This window comes from Lepidochelys kempii, chromosome 1, assembly GCF_965140285.1.
Source record: "Lepidochelys kempii isolate rLepKem1 chromosome 1, rLepKem1.hap1, whole genome shotgun sequence".
Classification (NCBI taxonomy): domain Eukaryota; kingdom Metazoa; phylum Chordata; order Testudines; family Cheloniidae; genus Lepidochelys; species Lepidochelys kempii.
In genome coordinates this window covers 12,702,392-12,708,391 of record NC_136380.1, presented here as the reverse complement: position 1 = coordinate 12,708,391, position 6,000 = coordinate 12,702,392, and positions in this window count along the sequence as shown.

Below are 6,000 nucleotides of genomic sequence, written 5' to 3'. Positions count from 1 at the left end.
AAGGGAACCAGCCTCGAAGAGCCCGGCAGAGTGACCCAGGGCCCCAAACAGAGATGGGGCAAGCTCCAAAATGGGACCCTTCCCAGAGTCTCCAGATGGATGGGTCAGGTGCAAAGCGACCCTGATCCCAAACCATGAGGGGCTTCAGGAGCTCCGCCTGAAACCTGAACTGCAGCCAGGCATTGAGGATGTACGATTCGCTCCTCGGCCTCGCAGAATAGCTAATGCACCTTGCTCAGCTGTTGCCAGGGGGACAAAGTCTGCAACAGGTTGAGGCCTCTTGTCTCAAATCCCCCTCGCAAAGGGAGATTTCAGCGCAGCACAGAACACAGAGACACCACTTGAACAAACAGATCTAAACTCTTCCCCCAAAGATCTATATTTAATTAGGCAGCAGCTGGGCAGTTTAGCCTTGTCCTTTATTTACATGCAGAACGGGCGGGGTTTTCTCCAGTGTCTGTGACAGCGGGACTGAGATCTATACGCCGTGACAGTGAGCGCAGTGCTCTGGGCGGCTGCGAGCTCCCACAGCCATGTAGCCGGAAATCAGGCCGAGAAAGCAGAAGCTAGGCAAAGGCATCGCAGAGGAGGGAGCTGATGGCCCCGTACTGCATTAGTACTCTCAATTCTGGGCACCCCAGGACCTGGAGTGTCTCGATGGCCAAGTGTGCGTGGCTGCTGGTTGGTGGCTCAAACCCAGCCAGGGATGGGGCTATGTAGACTAGTGGGATGGGTAATGGGCTGTAGGTTAAGCAAAAGGCCAGAGGAACAGAGCCGAGCCCAGGGGATGCCAAGCTAGCAGAGCATATATGATCCTAGCTTGAACATCTGCACAATCTGCTGTGTGTGGCAACTGGCTCTTCGGAGGCTCTCAAGTGGGTGGGAGGGTGGAGCTTGGCAGGGCACCACTCTTTCCCTTGCTCCTGAATGGAGCTCATTAGGAATATTTCTGGCTGCGTGACGACGAAGGGTGGGGGAGGACAGCGGCCTACAAACCACGGAAGGGTGGGAACACCCAGGTGGCAGAGGCAGTGTTCAGGGTGGAGCTCGATGCCTGAGATTCGGCTGCAGAAGAGTCTCCCCTGGGAAAGTGGGGCGGGCCATTCCTAGTCCTACTGGAGCCAGCGGGGGCCATTCCTAGGTACACTGGCGACTCTCCTAGTGGGGAGAAGACTGACTGCAGAGGGGGATGGAGCTGCCGGGTCTCTTCCATTTCTACCTTTTATGAAGAAAAAAGGAATCTAACATCTATCTCCATGTTACTCCTAAAAAGAAAAGGAGTACTTGTGGCACCTTGGAGACTAACCAATTTATTTGAGCATAAGCTTTCGTGAGCTACAGCTCACTTCATCGGATGCATACTGGGGAAAGTACAGAAGATCTTTTTATACACACAAAGCATGAAAAAAGGGGTGTTTACCACTACAAAAGGTTTTCTCTCCCCCCACCCCACTCTCCTGCTGGTAATAGCTTATCTAAAGTGATCACTCTCCTACAATGTGTATGATAATCAAGGTGGGCCATTTCCAGCACAAATCTAGGGTTTAACAAGAACGTCTGAGGAGGGGGGGTAGGAAAAAACAAGGGGAAATAGGCTTGAATAGAGACTGGGAGTGACTAAGTCATTATGCAAGGTAACCTAAGTTAATTGTATCCAATTTGCAAATGAATTCCAATTCAACAGTCTCTCGCTGGAGTCTGGTTTTGAAGTTTTTTTGTTGTAATATCGCAACTTTCATGTCTGTAATCGCGTGACCAGAGAGATTGAAGTGTTCTCCGACTGGTTTATGAATGTTATAATTCTTGACATCTGATTTGTGTCCATTTATTCTTTTACATAGAGACTGTCCAGTTTGACCAATGTACATGGCAGAGGGGCATTGCTGGCACATGATGGCATATATCACATTGGTGGATGTGCAGGTGAACGAGCCTCTGATAGTGTGGCTGATGTTATTAGGCCCTGTGATGGTGTCCCCTGAATAGATATGTGGGCACAGTTGGCAACGGGCTTTGTTGCAAGGATAGGTTCCTGGGTTAGTGGTTCTGTTGTGTGGTATGTGGTTGGTGGTATTTGCTTCAGGTTGGGGGGCTGTCTGTAGGCAAGGACTGGCCTGTCTCCCAAGATTTGTGAGAGTGTTGGGTCATCCTTCAGGATAGGTTGTAGATCTTTAATAATGCGTTGGAGAGGTTTTAGTTGGGGGCTGAAGGTGACGGCTAGTGGCGTTCTGTTATTTTCTTTGTTGGGCCTGTCCTGTAGTAGGTGACTTCTGGGAACTCTTCTGGCTCTATCAATCTGTTTCTTCACTTCCGCAGGTGGGTATTGTAGTTGTAAGAATGCTTGATAGAGATCTTGTAGGTGTTTGTCTCTGTCTGAGGGGTTGGAGCAAATGCGGTTGTATCGCAGAGCTTGGCTGTAGACGATGGATCATGTGGTGTGGTCAGGGTAAAAGCTGGAGGCATGTAGGTAGGAATAGCGGTCAGTAGGTTTCCGGTATAGGGTGGTGTTTATGTGACCATTGTTTATTAGCACTGTAGTGTCCAGGAAGTGGATCTCTTGTGTGGACTGGACCAGGCTGAGGTTGATGGTGGGATGGAAATTGTTGAAATCATGGTGGAATTCCTCAAGGGCTTTCCATCCCACCATCAACCTCAGCCTGGTCCATTATCATACACATTGTAAGGAGAGTGATCACTTTAGATAAGCTATTACCAACAGGAGAGTGGGTTTGGGGGTGGGGTGGGGGGGAAACCTGGATTTGTGCTGGAAATGGCCCAACTTGATTATCATACACATTGTAAGGAGAGTGGTCACTTTAGATAAGCTATTACCAGCAGGAGAGTGGGGTGGGGGGAGAAAAAACCTTTTGTAGTGGTAAACACCCATTTTTTCATGCTTTGTGTGTATAAAAAGATCTTCTGTACTTTCCACAGTATGCATCCGATGAAGTGAGCTGTAGCTCACGAAAGCTCATGCTCAAATAAATTGGTTAGTCTCTAAGGTGCCACAAGTACTCCTTTTCTTTTTGCAAATACAGACTAACACGGCTGCTACTCTGAAACCTGTCATGTTACTCCTGTTCACCAACCTTCAGAGCTGAGTCGTGCAGCATCCGCGCTCTGGGTCAGTCTCAGAGCATCACCGGAGCTGGACTAGACCATCCTGCATGCGCTGGGGGTCGTGCATCAATGCAGAAGCAGGCGATAGTCTGTCCGGGGGTATCATCTCTCTGTTACTCCTCAGCAGCTGTCACAGAGGCCTGTCAGTTCTGGGAAGTGTCTGTTTTTTCTGACATCTCAAAGCCTCAGACAGCTGAGAGCAAAGACACGTCTGGGACTTGGAGGCGTTGCCCATGCGTGGACTTGTGGGGGTCTGACCGCTTCTCCCACAATTCCCTCTCAAAAATCCCCCACGTCAAGGGGGCTGTGCCAGGAGTTGTGGCAGAGGCACCCAGTGGGCAGGCCCATAGCAACAGTGCACCACTGTTCCCGGACTCACATGGGCGCACTTGTAGGGTTGGCTTGGTGCAGGTGTATTCACCTGCATTTTCCTTGTCTACCTCCTACACTTTCCAGCCCTCCACAGCCCTTCTGTGTTATTATTTCTCTGGCCTCACAACTCCACTGACTAGTATCAGCTCTGCTCTGTCAAGGGAACAAGCTGCATGTTAATGACATTCATTCATGAAACGGGGCCTGTACCCCCTCCCCGCCACCTCTCCCAATCTGAGAGGGCCATTGCCCACGCTTGGCCTCTACACCGTTTTTAAGCCAGGGGGCAGTATTTGTATCTGGGTCATTTTGAGAGTAAGATTTTTATGAGATGCTGTATCAACATCAAGACTATCTATGGCATTCCCTCCAGCAGCTAATCTTGTCTCTCTCTCATCACATCATACGTTATTTTCCTCTCTTAACTCATCTAGCAAAGCAATGAAGCAAAGTTAGAATTAGGAATGGTAATTGCAGGATCACCTCTCTCTCTCTCTCTCTCTCTCTTTTTAAATCTGTGCCACATTTTCATTTCTCTGGTCTCCTGGTACTAATAATACTTACACAGCACTTTCCATCCATAGCTCTCAAAGCACTTTACAAAAGAGGACAGTATCATTAACCCCATTTTGCAAATGGGGAAACTGAGGCACAGAGCAGGGAAGTGACTTGCCCAAGGTCACCCTGCAGGCCTGTGGTGGAGCCAGGAATAGAACCAAGGTCTTCCAAGTCCCACGCTACTGCTTGAGCTACTAGGCTGTACCACACTGGTAAGTACGGACTGCCCCACACCCTGCAGGATTGTTCAGAAATAACTATTGGTAGCACAGGACCTTCCTTTAATACCCTAATCTGCATATTATTCAGACTGGCAGATTTCTGTAGGCTGACAGGTACTCACTTCCCTGCCCTCTAGCCCCAGCAATATGTGACCGTCTTGCAGAAATAGCCAACTGTGCAAACTTCTTGGCCTTGCTACAGACAGCATCTTCTCAGATGTTTCTGAGTCAGCTTCCGGTCAGCCGCCTCCTTTGTTTCTGTGCTGGCTTTGATCCAAATCCCGCTCAGCTCTTCCCTGGAAATGGTCCTGTGGGAGTAACTGGGTGCAGCTAAAAGCCAGTGGCTACATGATGCTCTGAGTATCCCACATGCTGCTAAAGGACCTCCCCCCCCCACCCGCCCCCTTGTAGTCCTGGTGCACTTGGTAGCCTGTGTCCTGCCCCAGAGAATTCCCCACCAAACTCATCACTACCAGACTGTATCAGAAGCACGCCTGCCAGTACATAAGCACCTGCTCTCCCACTTTGTGCCCCTCCCCTCCTCCGTCACCAGGAAACCGGCCAAGAAAGTCTTCTGAAAATCCACCCAGGCGTCTTGACTGAGTGTCAGGCAGTGCAGGGAAGGCAGCAGCAGGATGCCTACGCTACACTCGTCCATTGACGCACCACGACCGTCTCAAACACAAAATGAACTCGCCGCCGTTCAAGGCCAGGAAATTAGCTTTGCTCAGAGGCTGAGCCAGCGGAATCAAGCGGCATGGGAAAACGTGGCTCCCTCCAGTTAAAAGGTGGGACTGTCAGTGCAGAGAGGAACACTTCAGACAGTCCCTTTCAGGGGGGCGAGTTTACCATAGCGGCACACAGGGCTACACAGTTATATAGCCATGGGCACTCATCTGCTTGCTAAATTGGCATAAGATGCCTCTCCCCCCTCTTCACCTGCAATAGACCCACCATTTTATGATTCCCCCGGGTTTTTTAGACGCTTTGGCTTAAGAGTGGTTAGTGCCCTTTCGCCTGATCGTACAAAGTCGGCAGATGTCCCTGAACAGCTTGGTAAGACTCCAAGGTCTTGGCCTGCAACCTTTTCAGCTTGGCAACCCCCTTATTTGGAGTCAAACATTTTTGCCACCCGCCCCCTGAAATTTAATATAAAAGAGTAAAAAGTGCATTAGTGCTAACGATGATAAGCCGATGGAATTGATTTGTGCGCATGGCTGGAGAGGATGACAAAGAATCCGTGATCTTTGTCAGGGTGTGCGGGAAGTGGCGGAGCGAGATTTTCTTTGCTTTAGACTGTAATAAAACTGAACGCCTCACGCCCCTTGGGTTGCTTTCCATGACCCCACCCCCAGGCACACAGCCCAGTGTTTGAGAAACACGGGTCTATTGTAGACGTAAAATGGGGCCTCGGCTTTTTTTTCCATGACTCCCCACCTTTCAGTTATGGTCACATGTGGGAGGGGGACACAGCTAGGTCTAAGGCTGAGGTTTGCATCAATCCGGTGGGTCAGATTTCCTTGTAGCCCCGATCAGACAGGCCCCCCCTGCAAACCTGCCCCCAAGCCTGGGGCTGTTCAGAGCAGGGCTTGGCCCATTGCAGGGGTACGATTCAGCTCCACGTCTCGCTCTAGCAGGTGGATGTTTGCAGCTGGGGCTCTGGCTCAGACCGGGCCCCAGCAGCATCTAACAACACAACAGCCATTGCTATGTGCTCAGAGCCGCAGAG